General features: G+C 37.4%; 1 long non-coding RNA gene across 1 annotated transcript; it reads right to left on the reverse strand.

Annotated features, from left to right (window-relative positions):
• Positions 1-12,742: 12,742 nt before the first annotated feature.
• On the reverse strand, positions 12,743-15,162 carry LOC135416798 (uncharacterized). Its single transcript, XR_010431737.1, has 3 exons — positions 14,844-15,162; positions 14,610-14,744; positions 12,743-12,924 (listed from the first exon to the last, which is right to left on the reverse strand). It is a non-coding gene; the product is annotated as an uncharacterized LOC135416798 (long non-coding RNA).
• Between the last annotated feature and the right edge of the window lie 509 nt (positions 15,163-15,671).

Raw genomic sequence — 15,671 nt, forward strand, 5'->3', positions numbered from 1 at the left:
TTTCCATTCTTTTTCCAAATTACTAGCACAGAACAATCAATTATCTGTCAATTTATACATTTTATCTCAGCATTTTCATCCCAATTGAGCTGATTCACAAGAGGGGCTTGCATAAATACTCTCAGGTTTTTTTCCTTAGAATTTTTAAAATAATTTTGGTAGGTAGGTGTCTGTTTAAAACTGAATCATCTTCGATGAGTGGTGCTAAATTTACATTTAAAATCTGAAATTTCTCATTTGTGCAGGAATGCACTTCAGTTAGGAAGGACAAGCATTATTATTAATTTTGTCTGGGAGCCACCTCTTTATTTATTCACTTCAGTCTTGGGAGAGTGAGAGGTTTATGATCAAAGTAATAGTATTATTACTGTAGTATGGAGACTCAGAAATGCTACAGATACTTTTATCTGCTAATCAATCTTATTGAGGCTTTAGTACTGCTCAGAATGGAAAATATCATGTTCAAGTTGAACATCATGTGCATGATATTGGTCTTTAGAAGTAGTGGAAGTGAACAGTAGTAGGAAAAGGGCATATGGCAGCATGTTATTCCTAAAGCTATCTCATGCTGGAAACTCAGTAGGACTCTACAATCATATTCTTTGTCTTCTGGGCTCTCTGAGTTGGCTGGTGATATTTCTCAAGAAGCTCAAGCTGTTATTTCCATTCTGCTTGTTGCAGCCTGAAAAACATTTGGAGTGCAAGCTTACAAGTCGTAAAAAGGAGACTATGGGTTGCTGGGCACAGATGGCATTGGTAATAAAGCAAAGCAGCTGTCAATATTGTCTCAGAATAAGTTATTAATGATTAGCACTCCAGTTTGATATGTTGACAAGACCAAGCTTGCAACTTGGAGCGTGCTAACTTGTGTGCCAAGACAATATGGCTAAAAGCAGAGAAGAGGGGCTATCCTTTAAGGCTTTCTGATTGCTGACACTCACTCCTTTTTTCAGTAGGAGCTGCAGTCATTTGCTGCAATGCCTCATATAATGAGCTCGTGTTTGGAAAATGGTAAGAAGAGAAAGCACACAGTAGAACAATGTCATTCAGTTGGAATGAGCAACTTCTGAAGCATTTTGAACCTTGCCCCTTGCTCATGCTGAGATCAGCATGCATTTGTAAGTATTTTGTTTAAACAAGTCAGACAAGAATGTTCAGTCAGATAATGATGGGCTCTGCCCATAGCTTTTCATTCTTTTGAAGTACCAAGTGTGGGCTCTTTCCAGAAGCAGGATATTGAACTAGGTGGACCACTGGTGAGACACAGCTTAACTCATGACCTCAATTATTGATTGTATGAGGATGGCTTTTTATTTACCTCTTTCTCACTCAACAATGTTATCTATATTCTACCCAGGAAATCTGTTTACTGCTTAATATTTACTACAACTGGTCTTATTATCTTGAATTCTAACCTCCCGTTATACAAATATGATATTGTACTGTACCTGGCTGCAGGCTGAATATCTAAAAGGAGTGATCTGAAAATGAATGTCTCTGTTGCATGCCTGTGACAAGCACCTGCTAGACTGTACTTACTATTAAAGTAAGAAAGTGATAGTGAGGTGACTATATCATATGTCCACCAGAAAAACTGTGAAATAAATGAAAGTGAAAAAGAAAAATACATAATGTTTCAAAAAGGGAGAAAAAAAAATACATTTTAAATTTTTGACCAAGGAGATTTAGTTGAGGTGCTTCATGTATGTGTGTCTTCTCCACTTACTGCATTTTTGCATTTCTTTCTCTAAAAAGTGTCAGAGGTAAACCAAGCTCTCTTGGACCGGGATATTTTGTTTCATATTTGAAACTGATATTTGTTTCTTTAAGCACGCATGCAAGATTTTACAATGTTAAGTGTGCTTCTCAAAGGGAGATTTAGAAAATAAAACAGTCAATCAAAATTTCTTGCAGTGTTAAATCAAAAGCTGATGAAAAGTCCAATTATATTTTATCAATTCATTTGCCTTTAAACAACCAACCTATTAAAACTTAAAAGAAGAAGAAATGTTTTCTAGTATGTTCTGTATGTCTTCTCTAAACCACTCCACAATTCTGTTCAGAAATCTTTACATCATAGTGTTCTAGTTTTTCGACAAGGACGTCTGAGACTTCCTGGTCAAGATTTCCCTTTCTGATTATTGAGATTTTAGTTGCAGTTCTCCATTCTTTGACATTTCTCCAACTAGAGAGTGTTCCCCTTCTAGAAATTCAGGTGGCAAAGGTAGATGCTAAAAAGCTGTTGTGAATAGACCTAGAAGTGAGGGCCTGCTACTTCTTTCTCTTGGGAACTTCTTTTATGGGGAGATTTTAGTGCTTCCTCTGCCCATAACACACCAGAACTGTGTAGCAACTACAGCTCTGCCTAATCTCCCTCCTCTGTGACTCTGACCTGGACCCACCGTTTTGGCTTCCTGGCTTGGCCTTGGACTGCCTCACTGCTGCAGACTTGCTGAGTGGTCACTGTGCTGTGTCTGACTCTGGTCAGTCTCTTGATCAGTGTCTCTTCTAAACTGGAATCACTGCTCTGCATCCTGCCTACTTGCTGGTTGGGACACTGCTGCCATGGTCTGTTATCACACCTGGCTTCTGGCTCACCTTGGCAGCTGGCCCTTGTTGCTCCCTGAAAACTTTTGGGTTCTGAAAGCTGTCCAGATCAGTCAATTTAGGAATGTTACATTTAGCAAATATTGCCTTTTCTGTAGATTATAAGCATGATACCCTGTCACCCTAATAACAGGATGGAACTAGCTCAATTTTCCACATCAGTATGTACTGTATCACCTGCATCTGGAAAGGGACCCAGGTAGTGGGCTTAAAACCACAATTTAAAACCATGGCATGCATATGTTAATAGTCACAGATTTTCATTCACAGTCTTGTCTTTTGAGGATGCTTTGTAGATTTCTGTTGCAGATCTGGGCTGAAAGGTCAGAGATTGAGTGGTCAGATGAGATGATTGACTTGTGGAGAGTATTATTCTCCTTTTAAAAGGGTATTTCTGACTTACTGATTGCCCTGAGAAAGTTTGCTTTATAAGCCATTGTTTAATTTCATGCACAAAGCTTTTATGATGGCATGTAGTGTACTGAAGGAAGTGGGTTACATTCTGAGTGCGCTGTGAGAAGGGGGTAAGGTGAACATACTTTGTGGTGGGTGTGAGAAATGCATTGTAAGATTTTGCATTTCTTGCCTAGGCACAGTCTGACCTTATTTGGTGTGTATTGGTGCACAGAAATTTGTTTCTGAGCATTTTTAAAAGGAAGAGCTTTATTTGAAGAGGAGGAAAGAGAATTTGAAAAAGAGATTCATGTTATGACCTTCTTCCAGGATAGTTTATAGTTTGAGGATTGACTTTCTATATATCTTCCCAGATAGTATAGTATAGGACTTATGATATGATTATATCTGTCTGACAAGAAGTTTCTTCAAAGAAGTAATCTATTTGAGAGAGTATGGTTTTGGTTGGTAGGGGTTATCTTTAGGGTGGTGTGTGCATTGTGCACCTCTCTGGACAAGTGCACTCCTGTCCTCAGCATATTCTCTTCTATTATTCTCTGATTCTATTTACTTACATAGTCTATGGTGTTATTTCTTTTTGGTTTTTAAACCTCTTATATTACCATTTCACAGTTGTTTTGAAGAAGATTGCACTGTCTTCATTAGTGTAGAGAGAATAACTTTCACTTTACTTTGATTATTTATTCCTGAAAACATTAGCTCAGAACTGGTCTGGTTAGTTAGAACACTAGACAGTTCTGTATGCCTTAAAACTTAAAAAAATGGACATTTTTTTAGAAATAGAATAATACAGTTCAACAGTAAAATATATACTTATGCAGATGACATAGAAAAGTACCACAAAAAGGTATGAATTAAAAAACTCAGTGAGATTCTTTCTCTGAGCTGATAGTGGATTTGGAGAAGACATATTTCAAGTTTGACAACTCAAAACAATGCAATTCAAGATGCTTTTACTGAAACATTAGAACCAGAGAAATGTTCTTCAGTAAAAACATGCATTTTCACTTAGAAACTTAGATGGTTGGATAAAAGTTAGATTAGAAAAAAGTGTTCCTGAGTACAGGGTGAATTTCTGTGGGCAACAGGAAAAACGAAATCGTGTTCAAGCTTTATTGCTACTTGTTTCAGATAAAAAATGTCATTCATTCTGATACTTATTGACTTCCTAAAACATCAGTTTATTTTACACTGAGACTTACACACATTATTGTGTTGGAGCTGTCCTACATTGCTTAGTAGTGAGGGAATTAACCAGAGCTAAACAGGATAACTTGAGGGACATCTGTTCCAAATTAATCATTAAACAGAATGTGGGCAAATGGCTAAAATTATATCTTTATCAGCTCAGAGAATCTTAGATTTTCTTTCTGGAGAAAATTTTGAAGATCCACATGACAATATGGACTTATAAGTTTACTTTAAAAATTCTTATGAAATTTTGTGGTGGGGGAAAATGGTGTATTTTCAACGAAAGCCAGACAGTGACAAGGACAGCATTCTTCTTACAGTAGGCCCTGTAGCTGGGCCTTAGAACTTCCTTTCAGCCTTGTTTTTCTATTATTATCTTTTTAATCCTACTGAATTTATCAATTCCTTCCAAATTTCATATTCATACTGTTAGTTGTTCTTTATTATTAATGAGTTTATATATTTCAATATTGACATTGATTGCACTCCTAATTATGTATTACCTGTTGATGCAGCATTGAATCAAATTCTGAGAGTAAAACAATGTAATTTGGTAAATAAAACTGGGAGATGCTAAACATGGAACTTTATTTATAACAGTTGCAAATTTGGTGTGTTATGAGGCCACCTCTACAATTTACCATGGGCTAAAATTTTTCAGAACAAGTCTTCTGGATTTTTAAATTTGCTTTAGTTGTTCTGCTCCAGCTTTAAGAGCTCAGTATACATTTGCATCTCCCATCCAATCATTAGCTTTATTTGTTAAGGTCAGGACATTCTATCTATCGGTGTGGCTCTCCAGCATTCGATATTTCCTTTTATTGTGTTCTGCACCACTCTCTTCCTGCCTATGTCCTTTTCTACCATATGCATAAGAGCAAAATATCACAGTAATTTCCTGCCAATATTCAGTCAGTTTTTGAATACACTCACTTTTCATGTGCTTACATACTTGCATAGCTTTCAGGGAATATCCTAGAGATTGATGTCATGAAGGTACTGCTTTAGAAGGTAAAAAGCTTTAGAAGAAAATTAATGTTAAGTTTGTTAATGCAAGTCTTTGATCCAGATGCGTGTAAGCATTTATTCAGCCTGGGAATAAAGATCTCATGTAGCTTATGTCAGCAGTTCAGTAAGCCCTAGCTTAACCCCCCGCATGTCTGAATAACCCCAAATGCAAAAATCTATCAAACTACTATGGTACTTCTCTAATTTGTATCTATAGCAAATACTAATACACTCACAGGAAACTACTCAGCCCAATTTAAGGAGCTTGAAAGCTCTGCAGTTATTAACTACGCAAATTTTTTTTTAGCAGATTCAATAAAGCTGTGACTTCATGGTCATTGCTTTCTGTTAGGTTTTGGTAGTAAACCACTCATTTCCATGTATTTTCTTAGATTTATCTGTGGAGAGGCCCAACTGCCCAACAATACAAAAGGCAGAAAAAGAAATATATTTAACTGATTAAATAAGTGGAGGAAAGTATCCCACATCTAGATTTCTTATTGACATCAATGTCATATTGCCCACATCAGTGTCTCATCAAGGCAGCCATGTACAAAGTAAAAAAAACCCATGTACTGGCTTCCATCAAGGAATAGGAGTCAGTGGCAGAAAAGGTGGAGAACACAGATTTCTTAGGTCATTAGCAAAGTTTTATTTTGTATTGTGCAGTTTATAAATGATGTTTGCTGTTTCTAATTGTGCAAGATATTGTCTTGCTAATAACTGCTGAAGATGATCTGCTTAGATCAGAAATAGCAGAGGCCTCAGCACTTAACATTATATTAAAATACAATTTTCCTGGTTTCCTATAAATACATAGCATATTTCTGGTTGTTGCTGTTCTCTATTGGCATGGGATCACTGAAACATGAGCCCATGTGGAGGATGACTGTTGCTCCTCTGGCCTCATCAATACTGCACAAAGCAGTGTCCTACACACTCTGTATTGAGAAGAGATGCTCCAGATGACCCACTAATACTTGCTGCAGTCACCCTTACACTCAGATTGTGACTGACTCAATACAGGAAAGACAGTGATTCATCGAGTAGATGGACTATTTGAAAAGTCTTGTATTGTTCCTCAGAAGATTCAATAACAGAATGAGGAATTACTGAGAAGTATTGACCTACCTTGTATGAATGGCCTAATTTCCACTTATTTTTCCCCTCAGGAACTGACAGATGCAGTAACAAAAAGTACCACAACAAATGAGACAGATAGGTTGTTGAGGCTGTTGGTCTTTCTTGATACCATAGTCCCTATTCTTTGAGTTGATTCATTTGAAGGAAAACGGCATTGTGTACTGTTCTGGAACCAGATCTCAGAGTCTGTTGTAAAAAATTACTTGCCTGAACCTTTGTGACAGTAGTAAATATTCATTTTAACTTGCTCAATTCTGACGCACATATAATTTTATATTTTATTTGATTATTTACAGGGTTATAGCATGAAAGAATGTGTCATATTACTAGATTCTTATAAATAATTTATAGAAGAATTACACAGAGTGATAAAATCACAGTGATTTTCCCTGCAACTTCATAAAGTTCATGCAATTGCCAGGACATGAGAGGACATAAGGTATGCTATACCTGGTGGATTCTACTATAATGTATTTATCTTCACAATACTCCTATAAATTAATTCAATGTTTCTGTGGATATTTTAGAGAACAGTAAAAGATAAAATCAAATGAAGTGAGCACTGAAGTCAATAGACAAGCCAGGGGCATTGGCTTCCCATGTTAAGCCTTTAACTTTCTTGTGTAACTAGCCAATTTCAGATCTCATCAGATTCAGAACCAGTTAGTTATTGAATAATTAGTGAAAAGTTTTATTATTTTTAATTGAATTATGGTCTAATTAATGTAACCTAGAATTTATTTGATATCAAGATAAATTTTCTACTCTAACATCACAACTGATTTTAAGATGATCAGTACCTGGGGGTTTATTAGATTAAAATAATCCTCTTTTTCTTCACCTGATTTTCTTTTAAGTCCATAGAAACTTGGTTTCTCCAGGGTCATGAGCCCCTTAGCTGGGAGGGAGACCACATTTGTTCTCTATACTATTTTTTGAGAACTTACTTTATTAGTTAGGTTTTCTGCAAGATCACTGTTAATTATCTCTGGAGGTAACGATTTGGCAAAGGTTAACGACTTGCCTCATATAGGAAAATTTGCAATTTAGTTCTACTTTTAAATGAAGGTGTTGATTCCTGTGGGCAAAAAACCTTTATATCTCAATTAAACTTTAAATGGAGCATTGCAAAGACAAAGAGATCTGCACAGCATTTGGAATATTTGGACCCTAAACAGTTTTCCATGTTACGTAATACTGTATGTAGCACTAGGCAGGACAAAGATAGTGTTACATGTCTACCATGATACTGCAAGATAGTTATGAATAAATCTTACTTTGATATGTGGCTTATATATATATATAAAAAACCTAGAGGAATTTAAATTTTCCAGTATTTCAGGGGAAGTACACATTAAAGAAAACAAAGCTTTATTATAATGACAAAAGAAACAGCACATCATGTTTGCTTGTACTGAATCTTCATTTTTTCAACAAAATTTCATTTTCATCTGAGCTACTTAAGACTCTATTTACTTTATCAAGCCAAGCATTTGAAACTCGTCAGCATGGTATCTGAGCACCAAATAGAGTATTGTGTTCTTGGTTCCAGGAGGGTGATCAGAAAAAGCACGTTTTACGTGATGAGAGCCACCCAGCTTTCCTTTGCCTCATCTTCTACTGTAAATATCTTGATTCTTCTCTTCCTTGTTGATTTGTTGCCTATATCCTCTCTCCCTTTGACATCCTAAAGGAGAAAATAAAACAAGCAAGTAAAAAAAAGCCAAGAAGTTTCAGTATGTTCCTTTCAACCTGTGCTTCATACACAATTCTTGGTGACCATTTTACATGTATTACCCAACACCAAAGACAGCCAGAGGTTAAATTGCTATTTAAACAGACATTCTAAATGGAAATGAGCTGCAAGTCATTTAAACACACTCACTGCATGCGGATTCCACTCTCATTGTAACAAGGGTGGAGAAGGAGCCTGAAAACAAAACCTGTAAATACTGATTCTTCTGTATACTTGAATGGAAATCTGATACAAAGATACTTCATTATCTCTTGTCCATCTCTCTCATAATTAATGAAACAGGGCTATATCCTTGCAATATGTGTGTCCACTCTTTTTTTCTGAAGAGATGGCACTTACACCTTTCCTCAAAATGCTAATTCCATAGCCCAATAAAGCAGGTTTTTACACTCTTCCTCTCTTGTGTAGTTTTCCTTTGCTTAATTTAATTTTTTACATCTAGTCTGTAAATGAGTTCTTATCCCAATACATTTAGTGTTTATTATTGATGCTCATGTACTGTCTTATCAAATTCAGTTGCCATATGGCTGACAACTGTGACCAGTACCTGTTACCCCTTCCATCATGGCCATATGGGCCTTTCTTCCGCTGCCAGGTTAACATTCAGGTCCTTCTGTTCTTAGTATGCTCACTGTCTGACACCCCCCTGACCTAAGGGATGTTTTTTCTTAAAGATGGGGTCCTGAAATAGAACCATCCCCTGAAAACATGCTCTGCATGTCAGAACACAATCTTCTGTCACTGTTATTGCCTCTTTTGTGCCTGCTTTCCAAAAATATTCTAATAGACAAGCTTGCCAGCAGAGATGTTACAGGCATCCTCCTAGGAACAAACATGCCATGTGTTTGCTGTAGCCTATCAAATCTGAACAGCACAGCTGGAATTTCAAATAGCAAATCCTTACAAATTAGTTGTGGATGAGCCACTAAATTTAACTGGGAAATAAGTTTGAATAGCAAATTAATTCTACAAAATCGTGATCTGCTTGTCAAGTCAGAAATGGGGAAAAAAGGAGGACTTGTCATCATATTCTTTGGAGCATTTTTGCCTGTAACTGATTTATAATAAAGCAGTTCCAAGAATCCTTACTCTGATATGAGTTCATTCATCATACCATTATCTTTAAATTAGTCTCTCTCTATGTTTAGTTTTCATCTTTTCCTAGGTTTCCTTTGTTCTTTCAGGTCTTTGTGCTTGTAAGCAGTCCAGGGCTAAGTACTGTATCCTCAATGCAATTTCACTGAAGCAGCAGAGAAAGAAGCTAATAACTCCTTGCTCTATAATGAAAATTTCTGCATATGTATCCTTTCCTTTCCGACATTCCTGTTTTTCATTTCAGCTCCAGACTGTATTCAGTGGCAGCAAATAAACACAGAACCTACTATAGGAAAATATATTTCCAAATCATTAGGGGCTCATTTTCAGCTTTTCAGTGAAATTTATTGCACTTTACCACCTTTAGAATGTAGTTTAGGAACTGTTTTGAAGACTCTCTCATTACTCAGTAGTATAATGAGAAGCTTTCTCAGCCGGTTAGACACTAGGAAAAGATTTGAACAAACATACTAGGAATTTTCATTGCTCTTGAATGCATCTATAAGCTGCCTTTGTTTAGGATATTTTCCAAAGGCACAAATGGAGAAAATGCATACATTTCAATGCAAGTCCATCATCATTGCTGGTTTTATTTAATCAAAAAAAGCTGTGAGTTTCCTAAATCCTTGTTAGATAGAAAGACTAATTTGAATTCAAGTGATACAAATTGATTTTCCAAAGCAGAAGGAATTGAACTAAACATGTTGTGAGGCAAGAAATTACTCCTATGCTACTCAGTACCAGATAGTCATGGATTTGTTGCATATATGAGAAAAAATGAAGTAATCTGTAAAAATTATAAGTTATTGACCATTCACCTAGAACTCCTGCTCCTGTCAAAAAGCCAGGTATAGAGTAGGAGATAAAATTGGAAGGAGAACAAGGTGAAAGGTCTGAGCTACCACCCAGATCTGGGAAAGGATTATACTGTACTCCTTTCAGTGTGTAGCATTTTTCACAAATGGTGTTTCTCAGTTTGATGAGACTGGAATGTTTGCTAAAGAGGATGAGTTATGAGGTAGACCAAACTCCTCTCTCTCAGCAATTGTAAATCCAAAATTAAGGGGGCTCTAGTCGAGGAAGTATGGAAAAAGAATAAGAAATAACAACTCTTTATTAAAAGATATATTTATGTTGGCAAGGACAGTAACAGAACACAAAAAACCAACTAGACGATAGTCCTGTACCCAAAAGTCCCCTTCAAACAAAAGAAAAAAAAGTCTGAACACTTCTCTGTCCTTTAGTGCAGTTCTAATCCCGGCCAGCAGGGGGCGCTGTTGGATCACTGGAGGTGCAGAGCCTGCAGTTCTCCATCGTGGCCAGCAGGGGGCGATGTTGGGCTCTGGCGGTCACCGCACGGGGGTTGGGGGGAGGGTCGGGGGTCTCGGATCACGGGAGAAGCCGAAAAAATGAGGACCCTTCCCCCAATGAAAGAAGGGGAAAAGAAAAGCAGTCCACCCCCACGGAACTCACTGTTGCTCTCGGATGATGGTGTTTCAAGGCTCCTCCCTTTTCTCCCAGCGAGCACAAAACTCTCCGATGAAAACACAGCAGGTTCGGGCTGGAGGCAAAAGCAGCTTGCAAGCAAGCTGAGGCCAGTGATCAGGGCTGACCAGGTCGGGAGCCAGAAAAATCAGCCTCAAGGCTTTTTCTCCAAAATGCCCACACACAGATCCTGTCTCCGTTCCAGAGAGAGAGACCCAAAAAACTCTTTTCTCCTTTGTGAGGAGGGCCAGCTACCGAATCAAAATTCCTCCCCCCTTACTCCAGTCTCTTCGATGGGCCATTAGCTAGGAATGTGGCTCTGCTGGTTAGATCTTTTGTAAAACTAATTGCCCCCCCCCTTTCCCCTTCCCATTCGAACTCCGTCTTTCTTACAGCAGAGCAGGGGAAGAAAAAATTCCCCCCTTGGATTTATAACCTACAACATGGTGATACTTGGAATGGTATGAAATTCAGATTCTTTGTACAAGGCACAGGAAAACCTAAAGATTTTCAAGTGGCTTTTTTGAAAAGTCTTATTTTCCCTGTTATACTGTGGCATAAAATAAATATTATAGCAAATTAGGATCACTTTGACAGATCTAGACAAAGATCTCTTTCTTTCTTAGGAAACAAGTCATAGCATTTTTTTGACTTATCAGTTGTAACACTAACAAATCCTAACTAAACCCACTGAAAATACTGCCTTTAAATGTATCAATGAGTGCACATAAAAACCTGCTAATTATTGATGAAGACTTTTTCCAAGATCTTCAGAAAAAGCATCTCATGGAATTTTTTAACAGTTTAAGTGATTGCAGAACATTCATAAATTTTGTAAAATGCAGCTTTTCTCTATTGCCCTCTCTAACAAAATCCACCAGATAGAGTGAATAAATCTGCATCAGTTATGTGGTATAATTAATTAGTATAGTATAGAGAACAGTGGTGCACTGCTGATTAACTTGTATTTTAGATGCTTAATTTCTTACTTGCAGCTCACCTGAGAAATATATTAATCAATTTGTCTGTATAGACAGGAATGATTTTAAATAAAGATATCAGAGCTACTTCTGTTCTTTCCCACATTTACTAAATTTAGTGCTCCCATCTTAGAGCATCTGTTTGCTATCCAATGTTTTGTGTTTAATATTATAATTTTATGTTTAGTGTTTTGGTGTAAAATTTATGTTTTCAGATATCAATGTCCAGAATAAAATTAAGGCATCAAAATGAAATTTAAGATCCAACAATGAAGCTCAAGTTTGCAATCCTGAAAACCCCATTCAACTGCCATTTAATTTCACAAGTCTCTGAACTCTCTAAGTATTCTGCTTCTCAATTACTGAGGCGTCTGATGTTGCTCTCTTCATGCTTGAAAAGTACATTGGTCATGAGGGAAATAAACAGGTTGCAACTAAGTCCATTCAGGCTTTAAGAGGTAGGTGTCACTTTAGCATTTGATTTTGATGGACATTCTGGGGCATGCTTATGTAAACAGAGAGAACAGGAATTCTCAGAGATACAGTTTTCATGTCAAAAGAGAGAAGAGCTAATTTTTGAATGGCTGCCCTTTCTGGTGTTTGTTTGATCACAATGAGCATCCGGGCCCCAAATGTAATGTACAGAGAGAGACAGGTACTTAAAATGAAGTTCTGGATTTCCATTGGGAACCAGAGTTCTAAAGAAAGAAAAACTGGAGTGACTTTAACACCACTATCCTTATTTTGGATCTGTCACAAAAATGCTCAAATTCAGGTATTCAGAGAAGCAAAGATAAGTACCTGAACTACTAGCCAACATCTCCTGGAATGAAAAGGTACAGGGTAAATATAGGAGTGTCATCTTCAAGTTTCATGAGACTTCCTTTTAATTTTTGTATCCCAAGTTATTCAGTCACTTAGGTGTTTTTTTTTAGTGCTGCTCACAGCTGTTATTTCCAATTTTAGTTTAGATTTCTAAGTGTTTCATCATTAATGCTTCCAAATTCTGGGAAAAGCTGTATGATTACAAAAGAGGAAGAGAGAGGTAGGGAATTTTCCTGTATAGCCACACAACTTTAATTTTACATACGCTGTAAGTCTAGAGTACTCTGAAAAATAGCTAATTATCACTTTCTCCTCTGTCCTGGTTCCATATCCCTTTCAGTTCCTTTTAAGAGAAGTCATCAGATGGTGCTTGTTCTCCTCAGTGATTGATGTATTTCAAAGTGAAAGGTACAACAGGTACTGTGAGGACGAAGTAAAGGGAAGACAGTCATAATGTGAAACAGCAACTTCAAAGCTTCTAGTTCATCAAAACATCACAGTGCTTTAGCTTTCTATAACTTTAGAAGAGAAAATAAAATAATATCAATTTGCTTTCACTGATGCAAAAGGATAAAAGTAGCCAAAGGTGAAGCCTGGATGATTTGGAACTTTGGTTCTGAGAGGCACCTAAAAATCTGAATCTTTTAGAGATGGCATCATTGACAACAAGACTGTTTTAGAAGTCACCAGGGTAACATGGCTTAGGAATTGACACAGCTCTGCTTCCAGATGTAGTGGCCAGCGGAAAAAAAAAAGCAACCTATGAATTGAAAAAATACTTTTCAGTAGTCCAACAGGTTCTTCTAAGAGGCTTTGCTACAGCTTTCATTTAGTTACTGTCTGTGGACTGGAGACATCAGACACTTTAATCCCACCAGAAGACGTAGAATTAGATGCAAACCTCTAGATTGCTCCACATAGAATCATAGAATAGTTTGAGTTGGAAGGAAGCTTTTAAAGATTATCTAGTCCAACACACCTGCACTAAACAGGGACGTTTAGTCAACTAGACCAGGTTGCTCAGAGTCCTGTCCAATATGACCTTGAATGTTGCCAGGGTTGGGGCACCTCCCACCTTTCTGGGCAACCTGTGTCAGTGTTTCACCGCCCTCATAGTAAAAAAAATCTTCCTTATATCTGGTCTATGTCTACCCTCTTTTAGTTTAAAACCATTGCACCCTGTCCTATCGCAGCAGGCCCAGATAAAAAGTTTGTCCCTGTCTTCTGTATAGGCCCCCTTCAGGTACTGAAAGGATGCTAAAAGGTCTCTCTGGAGACTTCATTTCTCCAGGCTGAACAACCCTAACTCTCTAGTCTTTTCTCATAGGAGAGGAAAGCCCTATGCTAATTTTTGTGCCACTCTTCTGGACCTGCTCGAGCAGTTCCATGTCTTTCCTGTGCTGAAGACCCCAGAGCTGGAAGCAGTGAAATGGTCTTAATCTGGTCCTAAGAGAGACAACAAACTTCAAACTTCCCTAAGAGGAAGGTCTGTCTGAGAGGAATAGAGAGGAAGCAATGCCATAGTTTCTCAGGGCCAGAAAAATATAGTAACAGGCAAAAAAAAGGCACTTAGTTCTTGAGTCACATAAGGCAACACCCACTATCTGATATTAACCTAAAAATGGCAGGGTGCTGAAGGAAGCAAAGAGACTCCTATATATGCTCTCTCTCTCCCTGTGGGAAGGCACATGTCACCAAGATGAATTTTTAAAATGTTTTCTTGAGGTTTGAAGTCTTCACATGTCTATCTGCTGCCCTGTACCCTTAAGAACGGAGACATTTTTAGAACAGAAATTCATGGAAAGTGTCTGTTCTAGTTCCTTTTTTTCTAAAAGTAGATATTAAAAAATTCAAATACCTCATTTGGGATTTTCAAATGAAAAGGTTTCCATTTTACTTTTTAAATGCTTATTCCACTCATAAATGCCAATTTTAATTATAGTAAAGTACTAAAAAAAGATAATTTGCAATTACCAAATTGAAATATTTTGGAAGAGAAAATATTTTGTAATGTCATTATTCTTTCTGCAATCCCTCTTCCTACTAATTTTATGTAAGGGGTAATTACTCTCATCAATGCAGAAAATTTATTGAGTCTAATTTACACATAAGTTCATTTTCCATTACTGTTTGGCAGTCTGGCTAGGTCTTCCATCCAAAACTGCCACTTACAGTAAGACAGTCAAGTGCAGCCCGGTGCAGTGTCTTGCACACAATGAAGCCATGAGTAGGGTTCTTCCCTGACACGAGGCAACATGAGCAAGTTCTGATGAATATGTTCCTCCATGAATGTGATGCACAGGTCATGTCTTTTCTATCCAGGTTTGCTCTCTCATTACCCTAATGTAATTCCTTTTGAGAAGAGCACTCAGAAATGTAAATGGTACCTATTATATGGCCGTCTTTATCCACTCTTTCCCAGGTAATACCAAACAATTCAGACGCTTGCCATGAATTGCCAATTTAGATTGAAAAATGACTTGCCCTGCCCTATAGGTTCTTCCTCCTATTCTCCCATTCTCCTTAACTGCAGGATTACCATCTCAGAACTCTACCTTATGTGCTGGACAGCTTTACAAAACATAAAAAAGAAAGCAGTGGGCGAAACGGGAGATTTTGAAGACTTGCTAACTCCCTTTTCTTCCCTCCCATGCTTTTCCTGCATTTGGATTTGCATAACAGTCATAGAACTTTAATCTAACAGTTCTTTCACTGATCTCCTATGATGTAACATGCCAAAGAAGATATATATATGTGCCTGAAAGAGCCAGCCACCTGACTTCCCCTTTTGTCATGGAACCTCAGTTTTCCTTGTGGTAAATTACCACTTTTAATAGTGAATGAATTTGCAAATAGCCTTCAGAAATTAGTCCATATCAGCAGTTATTAACTGATTTGTGTCCCCAGACACATCTTCCCAAGACCTTTAGCTGGTCAGAGAAGAGGTTTGGTGCTTTTTTTTGCTTGCACACTGATAAAGAAAGAAGAGCCTGAAGGAAGAAAAGTTAGAGCTAAGAGCAGCCAAAAGCCAATCTTCTGTCACTATAGCAAGTGTAATTATGAATGCATACTTGAAATAGTGTCTGAATGGTTCCTGAAGCCAGTGGAACATTGAATTGCTATCTAAGTCACAAGCTCTGATCTTCACACAGTCATTGGCTGAATAC

Source organism: Pseudopipra pipra, chromosome 6 (genome assembly GCF_036250125.1).
Source record: "Pseudopipra pipra isolate bDixPip1 chromosome 6, bDixPip1.hap1, whole genome shotgun sequence".
Lineage (NCBI taxonomy): Eukaryota > Metazoa > Chordata > Aves > Passeriformes > Pipridae > Pseudopipra > Pseudopipra pipra.